At 46.5% G+C, this 14,508-nt stretch overlaps 1 pseudogene; it reads left to right on the forward strand.

Annotated features, from left to right (window-relative positions):
* The first annotated feature begins 500 nt into the window (after positions 1–500).
* Positions 501–618, forward strand: LOC126189162 (5S ribosomal RNA; annotated as a pseudogene).
* Positions 619–14,508: the final 13,890 nt, after the last annotated feature.

The following is a 14,508-nucleotide window of genomic DNA, read 5'->3' on the forward strand; positions in this document are numbered from 1 at the left end:
CAGCTCTCTCAAAACGTGGAATTTTGGAGGTGACATCTAAACGAAAACTGACCACTCCAAACAGGCGAGACTCAGTACGGTAATAAGACGCCAGGAAGCGCTGCAGTACACTCACTTGCCTCGAGAAGTGAATTGAGACTAGAAAGTCAGTCGTATAAAAAGGGCCTGATGCAGAACTCTGACCGAAAGAGATAGTTTCAACGATCACTTAACGTCACGGGAATAATGTTGCCAACCTCAGACGTCCCTAGTTCAAACCCATGTCTTAGACGATATTGTTACCACTAGAATTTAAAATTTGTCTGTGTTGCCTTTACGCACGGCAATAAACATTAATCACACTGACTTTCATAACGATTGTAGTACGTCCTCAGCCTCAGGAGACGAAATATCTTCTGAAGCATAGATATTCTCGCACGATATATTCATGAAGCAGGAAACTCTTTTAAGTATAAGACATGTGCGTTACTTGGTTTTCTTAAGGTTTGTCAGAGACTTCGGGCAACGGCCTTGCCACAGTGGATACACCGGTTCCCGTGAGATCATCGAAGTTAAGCGTTGTTGGGCGTGGTCGGCACTTGGGTGGGTGACCATCCAGGCCGCCATGCGCTGTTGCCATTTTTCGGGGTGCACTCAGCCTCGTGATGCCAATTGAGAAGCTACTCGACCGAATAGTAGCGGCTTCGGTCAAGAATACCATCATAACGACCGGGAGAGCGGTGTGCTGACCCCACGCCCCTCCTATCCGCATCCTCCACTGAGGATGACACGGCGGTCGGATGGTCCCGGTAGGCCACTCGTGGCCTGAAGACGGAGTGCTTTTTTTTTATTTGTCAGAGACTTTAACGACAACTTCCGGTGTAAGTAGGCTGTTCAGGTTTTTATATTGGTAGCGCCACGTAGCGCTCTGTATGAAAATCACTGGCTGTGCTGTGTGCAGTCTGTGGCTAGTTTGCATTGTTGTCTGCCATTGTAGTGTTGGGCAGCTGGATGTGAACAGCACGTAGCGTTGCGCAGTTGGAGGTGAGACGCCAGCAGTGGTGGATGTGGGGAGAGAGATGGCGGAGTTTTGAAAGTTTGTAAAAATGGATGTCATGAACTGCTGTATATATTATGACTTTTGATGATTATTAAGGTAAATACATTGTTTGTTCTCTACTAAAATCTTTCATTTGCTAACTATGCCTACTAGTAGTTAGTGCCTTCCGTAGTTTGAATCTGTTATTTAGCTGGCAGTAGTGGCGCTCGCTGTATTGCTGTAGCTTGAGTAACGAAGATTTTTGTGAGGTAAGTGATTTGTGAAAGGTATAGGTTAATGTTAGTCAGGGCCATTCTTTTGTAGGGATTTTTGAAAGTCAGATTGCGTTGCGCTAAAAATATTGTGTGTCAGTTTAAGCACAGTCTTGTATAATTGTTCTAAGGGGACGTTTCATTGCGTTGCGCTAAAAATATTGTGTGTCAGTTTAAGCACAGTCTTGTATAATTTTTCTAAGGGGACGTTTCACCGGTTCGACAGAAACGCGGATAGAATTCTTCGTGTTAACTGGACTCCGCTGGTGTTTTAGGGTCAGAGACCCTAAACAATGAAAAGTGTGGGGACATCAACATGAGTGCTACAAGGAATCCCTCAAGTTCCTGTTACACGATAAAGCAAACGCATCTGGTAATTGCACATTCTACTAAATATCTAGGGGTTACAAATATGAACAACTTAAACTGGAACGATGACATTGATAATGTCTTGGGGAAGGCGAAGCAAAGACTACGAGTTACTGGCAGAAAATATAGACCATGCAACAGATCTAGTAAGGAGACTGCCGACACTACGCCTGTCCGTCTTACGCTGGAATATTGCTACGCGGTATGCAATCCTTACCAGATAGGATTGACGGAGGACTTAGAAAGTGTTCAAAGAAGAGCAGATCGTTTTGTATTATCGCCAAGTAGGGCAGAGAGTATTACGGATACGGTAAGCGAGTTTGGGTGACAATCCTAAAAAAATGGTGAAATCTTTACAGAAATCTTCAGTCGCCAACTTTCTGAACGGAATGTGAAATACTTTGTTGTCACCCACCTACGTAGGAAAAAATGATCAGTGTAATAAAGTAAGAGAAACCAGAGCTCACACAGAAAGATTTCCTGCGTGCTCTTCGAGAGTGGAATTAGACGGATTGTGGTGGAGGCTGTGGGTAACGAAACCCCGATTATTCTATCAATTATGTCCATATCACGTTACCGGCCGGCCACGGTGGCCGAGCGGTTCTAAGTGCTCAGTCCGGAACCGCGCGACTGCTGCGGTCGCAGGTTCGAATCCTGCCTCGGGCATGGGTGTGTGTGATGTCCTTAGGTTAGTTAGGTGTAAGTAGTTCTAAGTTCTAGGGGACTGATGACCACAGATGTTAAGTCCCATAGTGCTCAGAGCCATTTGAACCATCACGTTAACGTGCCCAACCGTCAGAAGCCGAAACTACCTGCGTGTGCAACGCGGAGCACCGCGAGACGTGCAGGAAGAGAGTCGGCGACCTTCTGGAAGTTGCCGGCAGGGATGTGACGTCATACCGACTCTGGTGCCGTGGCCTGTGGCGGCAGCCGAGAGGCTGAGGATCGATGGCTCGAACACCCCGATCGAGGTTGTCACACAAATTTTCGGCTGGGATTATATCGGGACGGGGGGGAGGGGTGGTGAATTGGTGGTCAGGGAAGTAAGGTACACACATGTTGACGTTCTTACAACCACGCAAGTACACTGAGAGCTGTGAGACACGTTGGGTTGTCCTGCTGATAGATGCCACAGTACCGGAGAAAAACAAACTGCATTTGGGGGTGGACTGCTCCACTTGTGTACTTGTGTTGATCGATTGTGCAGTCCAGTATGACGAGATCACACAGCAAATGCCATAAAAACATTCCCCGCAACGCTCGCTCCTTGTTTGCTTTCAGACAATTCACGCCGTAAGCGTCAACGGGAATACACTCCTGGAAATAGAAAAAAGAACACATTGACACCGGCGTGTCAGATCCACCATACTTGCTCCGGACACTGCGAGAGGGCTGTACAAGCAATGATCACACGCACGGCACAGCGGACACACCAGGAACCGCGGTGTTGGCCGTCGAAGGCGCTAGCTGCGCAGCATTTGTGCACCGCCGCCGTCAGTGTCAGCCAGTTTGCCGTGGCATACGGAGCTCCATCGCAGTCTTTAACACTGGTAGCATGCCGCGACAGCGTGGACGTGAACCGTATGTGCAGTGATCATGTGATGTATCTGACCCCAGGAATGTGTCAATAAAGTTTCCCCTTCCTGGGATAATGAATTCACGGTGTTCTTATTTCAATTTCCAGGAGTGTATGATCAGTAGAGTGTGAAACCTGTATTCATCTGAAAACGCCACCTGTCAGCACTCAGTGTACGACCCGTTTCAGTACTGGCATGCGATCTTCAGCCTTCGTCGCCAATGAACAGTAGTCAGCATGGGTCTGTCAACCGGGCGCCTGCTGCGGAGGTCTACACGAAGCACCGTTCGCTGAACGGTCACCGTTGGTAGCCTCTTGTTTCACGTGGGAGGTCGGTTTCTCAGCAGTTGCTCGTCTGTTCACTCGCACACGCGTCCGCAGCCGCCCTTCGCCCCTACCACCTGCTGCCGGTGGTGCGCCACAGCTGGCACGACGCCTGTACCGGAGAGCGCAATCTCGCCATGCACGGAATACCTTCAGCACGATGACACGCGAGCAGGCTACAGACTTAGGCGTTTCGGAATTGCTTCGACCCTTGTCCTGAAAGCCCAACGTCATGCCGTTTTGGACGTCAAATAAATGGCTCCGTTTCCACGTTACAGCAACGACTACACTGTTGTCAGCGTCCCCTCTGGCACGCTTTATACACTCCTGGAAATTGAAATAAGAACACCGTGAATTCATTGTCCCAGGAAGGGGAAACTTTATTGACACATTCCTGGGGTCAGATACATCACATGATCACTGCACATACGGTTCACGTCCACGCTGTCGCGGCATGCTACCAGTGTTAAAGACTGCGATGGAGCTCCGTATGCCACGGCAAACTGGCTGACACTGACGGCGGCGGTGCACAAATGCTGCGCAGCTAGCGCCATTCGACGGCCAACACCGCGGTTCCTGGTGTGTCCGCTGTGCCGTGCCTGTGATCATTGCTTGTACAGCCCTCTCGCAGTGTCCGGAGCAAGTATGGTGGGTCTGACACACCGGTGTCAATGTGTTCTTTTTTCCATTTCCAGGAGTGTATTTAACACAAGCATTCTTTGCTAGTGTGAAGCACCTCGAGTTTTCACTATTTGTGCCATGTTGAACATTGTCAGAGAATAAACATTCGACAGTGTGAAAGAATGAACAAATATTCGTTTTGTTTCGTGTGGAAATACTGGTTTTTGATAGGGTAATTGGGTACCATCAATTAGTATGGGAGGAACATTTTGACATAAGTGTTCGCTGGCCAAAGTTCGGTGCGATATGCCGTTGACTTGTGGCTTCTCATGGTTTATAGCCAATCGAGATACGGTGCACAGGTCACCAGTTATACTCGGCACTGTAGCAGCGACGTACTTCAGACTTAAGCTTAGGTACAACTGGATATCATCAGCAAGTAAATGCTGCTTACCAGAATGAAGCACAGGTAAAACATCATTTATATGCGTCGATAAGAAAAGTGGCCCAAGAGATGGACCCCGCAGGGTTCCAGAGACCACTCTTCCATTGTAACTCCTCCAACAATCAGACGGCTCGTATTGTCTGTTCTTAAGGTCACTGTCAAGCCATAGAGTCGCACCGATTGCGAATTACACATGTTCATCTTCATAAGCTGTATATCGAAATTATTTAAATTAAATGCTGTTCAAATGGTTCAAATGTCTCTGAGCACTATGGGACTTAACATCTGAGGTCATCGGCCCCTTAGAACGTAGAACTACTTACACCTAACTAACCTAAGGGCATCACACACATCCATGCCCGAGGCAGGATTCGAACCTGCGACCGTAGTGGTCGCGTGGTTCCAGGCTGTAGTGCTTAGAACTGCTCGGTCATCCCCGCCGGCAAATTAAATGCTGTCCCAGAACACTAATGGTTCAGTCTTTTGCCCGGAAGTGTTCCACTGATGCTGTGAGATGCCGTATCATATACAGGGTGCTACAAAAAGGTACGGCCAAACTTTCAGGAAACATTACTCACACACAAAGAAAGAAAATATGTTATGTGGACATGTGTCCGGAAACGTTTACTTTCCATGTCAGAGCTCATTTTAATACTTCTCTTCAAATCAGATTAATCATGGAATGGAAAGACACAGCAACAGAACGTATTAGCGTGACTTCAAACACTTTGTTACAGGAAATGTTCAAAATGTCCTCCGTTAGCGAGGATACATGCATCCACCCTCCGTCGCATGGAATCCCTGATGCGCTGATGCAGTCCTGGAGAATGGCGTATTGTATCACAGCCGTCCACAATACGAGCACGAAGAGTCTCTACATTTGGTACCGGTGTTGCCCCATAAATGAAAGTCAAGAGGATTGAGGTCAGGAGAGCGTGGAGGCCATGGAATTGGTCCGCCTCTACCAATCCATCGGTCACCGAATCTGTTGTTGAGAAGCGTACGAACACTTCGACTGAAATGTGCAGGAGCTCCATCGTGCATGAACCACATGTTGTGTCGTACCTGTAAAGGCACATGTACTAACAGCGCAGGTAGAGTATCCCGTATGAAATCATGATAACGTGCTCCATTGAGCGTAGGTGGAAGAACATGGGGCCCAATCAAGACGTCACAACAATACTAGCCCAAACGTTCACAGAAAATCTGTGTTGACGACGTGATTGCACAAATGCGTGCGGATTCTCGTCAGCCCACACATGTTGATTGTGAAAATTTACAATTTGATCACGTTGGAATGAAGCCTCATCCGTAAAGAGAACATTTGCACTGAAATGAGGATTGACACATTGTTGCATGAACCACTCGCAGAATTATACCCGTGGAGGCAATTAGCTGCTGATAGTGCCTGCACACGCTGTTCATGGTACGGAAACAACTGATTCTCCCGTAGCACTCTCCATACAGTGACGTGGTCAACGTTACCTTGTACAGCAGCAACTTCTCTGACGCTGACATTAGGGTTATCGTCAACTGCACGAAGAGTTGCCTCGTCCATTGCAGGTGTCCTCGTCGTTCTAGGTCTTCCCCAGTAGCGAGTCATAGGCTGGAATGTTCCGTGCTCCCTAAGACGCAGATCAATTGCTTCGAACGTCTTCCTGTCGGGACACCTTCGTTCTGGAAATCTGTCTCGATAGAAACGTACCGCGCCACGGCTATTGCCCCGTGCTAATCCATACATCAAATGGGCATCTGCCAACTCCGCATTTGCAAACATTGCGCTGACTGCAAAACCACGTTCGTGATGAACACTAACCTGTTGATGCTACGTACTGATGTGCTTGATGCCAGTACTGTAGAGCAATGAGTCGCATGTCAACACAAGCACCGAAGTCAACATTACCTTCCTTCAATTGGGCCAACTGGCGGTGAATCGAGGAAGTACAGTAGATACTGACGAAACTAAAATGAGCTCTAACCTGGAAATTAAGCGTTTCCAGACACATGTCCACATAACATCTTTTCTTCATCTGTGTGTGAGGAATGTTTCCTGAAAGTTTGGCCGTACCTTTTTATCACACCCTGTATTTAGTTGGCGTAATTTTCAAGTAATTTTTTTTTTTACCTGGACTATATATTCATACTACATTGAAGTTCCCCGCCTGTTCATGATTCTCAAATGTGGTATGCATCTCTACACGCAAATGCAATAGTTCCTAGCAGCTTCGAGTATTAGCATTAGCCTTTTCGTCAAAATAAACTGTGCGCCTACAAGAGAACTCTGAATCTTGCAATTAAGACTGACTCTACATCATAGTGCACTCATAGTTCGCATTAGACGCCTTGATGAATTCAGTGCTGAACGTTCACCTTTTAGTGATCAGAAACTGCATTTAGGTACAGAAAAACAATTTAATCGTTTTGCTATAGGCGGCTCTGACACGACCGTCTTCAGATTCTTGAACATAACGGGAATCAAATATTATTCTCTTTAATCACCGCAACCAGGCTAGTTAATGTGCCGGTATTGCAGTGTAACTATGGGACTATTGCTTTCAGAAAGGTGAATGTGGTAATACAGTTGGCAGAAGAAAAGAACAACGAAAAACCTTTCCAGTCTCTACGGACGAGTAATGGAGGTTTAAGAGAATCGAAAAAAAATATATCCTGTGCTGTACGAGCAGCGTAATGTTATCAAAGTAATGAATTAAAACAAGACTACATGCTACTATGCATGTACGTAGTTGGGACAACGGAAAGCCGGCTGCCTTCCATCTCGCTCTCTGGAACTGGTGAAACAAAAAGCTGGTGCTGACTCTTGTGACGCTGGAAATATGACTAACGAAATTGAACAGAAACACCGATGACAAAAAAATCCATTGGATAGGTACCTGTAACAGTCGGTAAGGGTGTGCATTAACAACCCATGTTATTAATCATAGTGCAGAAATGAATCTATACTATCAGTAATCGCTCTATGCACAAGTAGCGCGTCTCGTAGACTGATATAAACGTAGTCACGTGGTGAAGGAAAACACTTGGTCAGCTGAGTATGTCATACTCATAGTTGAGTGTTTTACAAAAGGCGAGTCCTGAGCATGGGAAAGAGAGAGGCCCGGTATTATGAACCATTGCGCAGAGGCTATGTAAAATCAATAATGACAGTTTTGAATAAACCATACTGAGTCAAAAATACCGATGAGTGCCCAAAAAAAAAAAAAAAGAGGTAACACTACATATGCCCAAATACTAAAGACACAGATTGTGTAACAACGTTACAGAAAGTGCAAGTATCGCGCCCTGTTACAATAATTTTGTTTACAAACGATGTATAGAAACCCTTGGAGAACGAGCATAAAGGGATACGAAGGAAGAATATGCAAAGTTAGAGCGTCCATTTGGTCCAGATCACGTGTCGAATTGCTGATCGGTCGTTAAGATTCACGAAAATCAACTAATCAGAATTCTGCGTTCATAACACGTCCAGAACGTGACTTGGCTTTTCATTGATAAATAATGTGAATCATCAGAAATATTTCGTGAGACATCCGCTACACGGTCCAGTGACATTAACGCGACTACCGCTTGTGTTCGACTTGGTGGTGTTCAGATACTATGGGACCAAACTGCTGAGGTCATCGGTCCCTAAGCTTACACATTTTTATTTTATTTTATTTTATTTTGGTCATCAGTCTACTGACTGGTTTGATGCGGCCCACCACGAATTCCTTTCCTGTGCTAACCTCTTCATCTCAGAGTAGCACTTGCAACCTACGTCCTCATTTCTTTGCTTCACGTATTCCAATCTCTGTCTTCCTCTACAGTTTTTGCCCTCTACCGCTCCCTCTAGTACCATGGAAGTCATTCCCTCATGTCTTAGCAGATGTCCTATCATCCTGTCACTTCTCCTTATCAGTTTTTTCCACATATTCCTTTCCTCTCCGATTCTGCGTAGAACCTCCTCATTCCTTACCTTATCAGTCCACCTAATTTTCAACAATCGTCTGTAGCACCACATGTCAAATGCTTCGATTCTCTTCCGTTCCGGTTTTCCCACAGTCCATGTTTCACTACCATACAATGCTGTACTCCAGACGTACATCCTCAGAAATTTCTTCCTCAAACTAAGGCCAGTATTTGATATTAGTAGACTTCTCTTGGCCAGAAATGCCTTTTTTGCCATAGCGAGTCTGCTTTTGATGTCCTCCTTGCTCCGTCCATCATTGGTTATTTTACTGCCTAGGTAGCAGAATTCCTTAACTTCATTGACTTCGTGACCATCAATCCTGATGTTAAGTTTCTCGCTGTTCTCATTTCTACTACTTCTCATTACCTTCGTCTTTCTCCGATTTACTCTCAAACCATACTGCGTACTCATTAGACTGTTCATTCCGTTCAGCAGACCATTTAATTCTTCTTCACTTTCACTCAGGATAGCAATGTCATCAGCGAATCGTATCATTGATATCCTTTCACCTTGTATTTTAATTCCACTCCTGAACCTTTCTTTTATTTCCATCATTGCTTCCTCGATGTACATATTGAAGAGTAAGGGCGAAAGGCTACAGCCTTGTCTTACACCCTTCTTAATACGAGCACTTCGTTCTTGATCGTCCACTCTTATTATTCCCTCTTGGTTGTTGTACATATTGTATATGACCTGTCTCTCCCTATAGCTTACCCCTACTTTTATCAGAATCTCGAACAGCTTGCACCATTTTATATTGTCGAACGCTTTTTCCAGCTCGACAAATCCTATGAAAGTGTCTTGATTTTTCTATAGCCTTGCTTCCATTATTAGCCGTAACGTCAGAATTGCCTCTCTCGTCCCTTTACTTTTCCTAAAGCAAAACTGATCGTCACCTAGCGCATTCTCAATTTTCTTTTCCATTCTTCTGTATATTATTCTTGTAAGCAGCTTCGATGCATGAGCTGTTAAGCTGATTGTGCGATAATTCTAGCACTTGTCAGCTCTTGCCGTCTTCGGAATTGTGTGGATGATGCCTTTCCGAAAGGCAGATGGTATATCGCCAGACTCATATATTCTACACACCAACGTGAATAGTCGTTTTGTTGCCACTTCTGATGGAATGTTATCCATCCCTTCTGCCTTATTTGATCGTAAGTCCTCCAAAACTCTTTTAAATTCCGATTCTAATACTGGATCCCCTATCTCTTCTAAATCGGCTCCTGTTTCTTCTTCTATCACATCAGACAAATCTTCACCCTCATAGAGGCTTTCAATGTATTCTTTCCACCCTTCTGCTCTCTCCTCTGCATTTAACAGTGGAATTCCCGTTGCACTTTTAATGTTACCACCGTGGCTTTTAATGTCACCAAAGGTTGTTTTGACTTTCCTGTATGCTGAGTCTGTCCTTCCGACAATCATATCTTTTTAGATGTCGTCACATTTTTCCTGCAGCCATTTCGTCTTAGCTTCCCTGCACTTCCTATTTATTTCATTCCTCAGCGACTTGTATTTCTGATTTTCCCGGAACATGTTTGTACTTCCTCCTTTCATCAATCAACTGAAGTATTTCTTCTGTTATCCATGGTTTCTTCGCAGCTACCTTCTTTGTACCTATGTTTTCCTTCCCATCTTCTGTGATGGCCCTTTTAACAGATGTCCATTCCTCTTCAACTGTACTGCCTACTGCGCTATTCCTTGTTGCTGTATCTATAGCGTTAGAGAACTTCAAACGTATCTCGTCATTCCTTAGTACTTCCGTATCCCACTTCTTTGCGTATTGGTTCTTCCCGACTAATGTCTTGAACTTCAGCCTACTCTTCATCACTACTATATTGTGATCTACTCCTGGGTACGCCTTACAATCCAGTATCTGATTTCGGAATCTCTGTCTGACCATGATGTAATCTAATTGAAATCTTCCCGTATCTCCCGGCCTTTTCCATGTATACCTCCACCTCTTGTGATTCTTGAACAGGGTATTCGCTATTACTAGCTGAAACGTGTTACAGAACTCAATTAGTCTTTCTCCTCTTTCATTCCTTGTCCCAAGCCCATATTCTCCTGTAACCTTTTCTTCTACTCCTTCCCCTACAACTGCATTCCAGTCGCCCATGGCTATTACATTTTCGTCCCCCTTTACATACTGCATTACCCTTTGAATATCCTCATACACTTTCTCTATCTGTTCATCTGCAGCTTGCGACGTCGGCATGTATACCTGAACTATCGTTGTCGGTGTTGGTCTGCTGTCGATTCTGATTAGAACAACCCAGTCACTGAACTGTTCACAGTAACAGACCCTCTGCCCTACCTTCCTATTCAAAACGATCCTACACCTGTTATACCATACTCATACCCGACACTCATCTGACCACAAATCCTTGTCTTCCTTCCACTTCACTTCACTGACCCCTACTATATCTAGATTGAGACTTTGCATTTCCCTTTTCAGATTTTCTAGTTTCCCTACCACGTTCAAGCTCACACACTACTTAATCTACATTATGCTGAGGTCAACACACACAGCGATGCTCGAGGGACGATAACCTCCGCCGGGGGGTGAAGCGCGAACCGTAGTGTTCGACGTCAACGTGCAATTAATTACCTACCACTCACAGACGGTATGTGGGAGCCTTAACAGTGGAGGATATACACTCCTGGAAATGGAAAAAAGAACACATTGACACCGGTGGTTCAGACCCACCATACTTGCTCCGGACACTGCGAGAGGGCTGTACAAGCAATGATCACACGCACGGCACAGCGGACACACCAGGAACCGCGGTGTTGGCCGTCGAATGGCGCTAGCTGCGCAGCATTTGTGCACCGCCGCCGTCAGTGTCAGCCAGTTTGCCGTGGCATACGGAGCTCCATCGCAGTCTTTAACACTGGTAGCATGCCGCGACAGCGTGGACGTGAACCGTATGTGCAGTTGACGGACTTTGAGCGAGGGCGTATAGTGGGCATGCGGGAGGCCGGGTGGACGTACCGCCGAATTGCTCAACACGTGGGGCGTGAGGTCTCCACAGTACATCGATGTTGTCGCCAGTGGTCGGCGGAAGGTGCACGTGCCCGTCGACCTGGGACCGGACCGCAGCGACGCACGGATGCACGCCAAGACCGTAGGATCCTACGCAGTGCCGTAGGGGACCGCACCGCCACTTCCCAGCAAATTAGGGACACTGTTGCTCCTGGGGTATCGGCGAGGACCATTCGCAACCGTCTCCATGAAGCTGGGCTACGGTCCCGCACACCGTTAGGCCGTCTTCCGCTCACGCCCCAACATCGTGCAGCCCGCCTCCAGTGGTGTCGCGACAGGCGTGAATGGAGGGACGAATGGAGACGTGTCGTCTTCAGCGATGAGAGTCGCTTCTGCCTTGGTGCCAATGATGGTCGTATGCGTGTTTGGCGCCGTGCAGGTGAGCGCCACAATCAGGACTGCATACGACCGAGGCACACAGGGCCTACACCTGGCATCATGGTGTGGGGAGCGATCTCCTACACTGGCCGTACACCACTGGTGATCGTCGAGGGGACACTGAACAGGGCACGGTACATCCAAACCGTCATGGAACCCATCGTTCTACCATTCCTAGACCGGCAAGGGACCTTGCTGTTCGAACAGGACAATGCACGTCCGCATGTATCCCGTGCCACCCAACGTGCTCTAGAAGGTGTAAGTCAACTACCCTGGCCAGCAAGATCTCCGGATCTGTCCCCCATTGAGCATGTTTGGGACTGGATGAAGCGTCGTCTCACGCGGTCTGCACGTCCAGCACGAACGCTGGTCCAACTGAGGCGCCAGGTGGAAATGGCATGGCAAGCCGTTCCACAGGACTACATCCAGCATCTCTACGATCGTCTCCATGGGAGAATAGCAGCCTGCATTGCTGCGAAAGGTGGATATACACTGTACTAGTGCCGACATTGTGCATGCTCTGTTGCCTGTGTCTATGTGCCTGTGGTTGTGTCAGTGTGATCATGTGATGTATCTGACCCCAGGAATGTGTCAATAAAGTTTTCCCTTCCTGGGACAATGAATTCACGGTGTTCTTATTTCAAATTCCAGGAGTGTATATGTGTCCGGTTGTTTGATCACGTGACTCCTTCCTAAGCTCAGTTAGGGTGGATGGAATCTGACAAACTATGCTAATTAAACCTAAACTCTGAACAGAGCAAAAATGTCGCTGCCTCCTCCCACCCTCACTCCACCCTTCACCTTCCCCCCTCCGCCCCTCTCCCACAACTCACAATCCCTCCTTTTCAATACTGCAATGCCTGAACTATCTTATAAACTGTAATTGCGTGTGTGTGTGTGTGTGTGTGTGTGTGCGTGTGTGTGTGTGTATGTGTGTTTCTGTGTGTGTGTGTGTGTGTGTGTATGCGAAACTTATGGGCGAAAGGAAATTTCGCATGATGTCTCACTGCCAAGTAACATAGCTTCACGAAACTTGGATCATACATAGAATGAACTCCTGCTTTGTAATACAGAAGGTAATTGAAAGAAATGCGCAATGGGACGAGCGGAAATGACACTTTCATTCGAAGACGATAAAGACACTGACGTCACCGCGATTTATGATGCTTCCCTCGACGTCACAAAACGTGGGACATGGGGTGCTTAATACGGTGCGTGATCACCACCGACGGCGAAGCATGCTCTACAGCGTGGTGCCATGTTGGCAACAACGTCGGTAAGCAGTTCTCTTGGTAAGGCGTTCCATTCCTCCACCAGTGTAATTGACGGAGGACATCGAAAGGGTGCAAAAAAGGGCAGCTCGTTTTGTATTATCACGTAGTAGGAGACAGAGTGTGGCAGATACGATACGCGAATTGGGATGGAAGTCATTACAGCAAAGACGTTTTTCGTCGCGGCGAGATCTATTTACGAAATTTCAGTCACCAACTTTCTCTTCCGAATGCGAAAATATTTTGTTGAGCCCAACATACATAGGTAGGAATGATCATCAAAATACAATAAGAGAAATCAGAACTCGAACAGAAAGGTTCAGGTGTTCGTTTCTCCCGCGCGATGTTCGGGAGTGGAATGGTAGAGAGATAGTATGATCGTGGTTCGACGAACCCTCTGCCAAGCACTTAAATGTGAATTGCAGAGTAGTCATGTAGATGTAGATGTAGATGAAGACATAGGTTGCAAGTGCTACTCTGAGGTGAAGAGGTTGCACGGGAGAGGAATTCGTGGTGGACCGCATCAAACCAGTCAGAAGATTGATGACTCAAAAAAAGAAAAAAAATGCAGTACACGAACTGACTACATCTGCTGACAAATCCATTACGTTAATTGGGCAAGTTAAGTATCTGAAGATGGTCATGATAGCCCGTAACCGGTCATGGCGTTAAAATAAAGGTTTATAAAAGTATTTGTCGTTGATTGCGTTCTTCACATAGAGTCATTAATGGCTGCGCAATTCTACAGGAACCACGATGGATAAAATAACACTAAAAGAAAAGTTGCGTGCGACGATGCACTGTAAGTCCCCACTGGCCCTCATCATAGAGAACTCAGTCCCGTTCACGCCACCATAAAATGCAGATACACTCCTGGAAATTGAAATAAGAACACCGTGAATTCATTGTCCCAGGAAGGGGAAACTTTATTGACACATTCCTGGGGTCAGATACATCACATGATCACACTGACAGAACCACAGGCACATAGACACAGGCAACAGAGCATGCACAATGTCGGCACTAGTACAGTGTATATCCACCTTTCGCAGCAATGCAGGCTGCTATTCTCCCATGGAGACGATCGTAGAGATGCTGGATGTAGTCCTGTGGAACGGCTTGCCATGCCATTTCTACCTGGCACCTCAGTTGGACCAGCGTTCGTGCTGGACGTGCAGACCGCGTGAGACGACGCTTCATCCAGTCCCAAACATGCTCAATGGG

Source organism: Schistocerca cancellata, chromosome 5, assembly GCF_023864275.1.
Source record: "Schistocerca cancellata isolate TAMUIC-IGC-003103 chromosome 5, iqSchCanc2.1, whole genome shotgun sequence".
Taxonomy (NCBI): domain Eukaryota; kingdom Metazoa; phylum Arthropoda; class Insecta; order Orthoptera; family Acrididae; genus Schistocerca; species Schistocerca cancellata.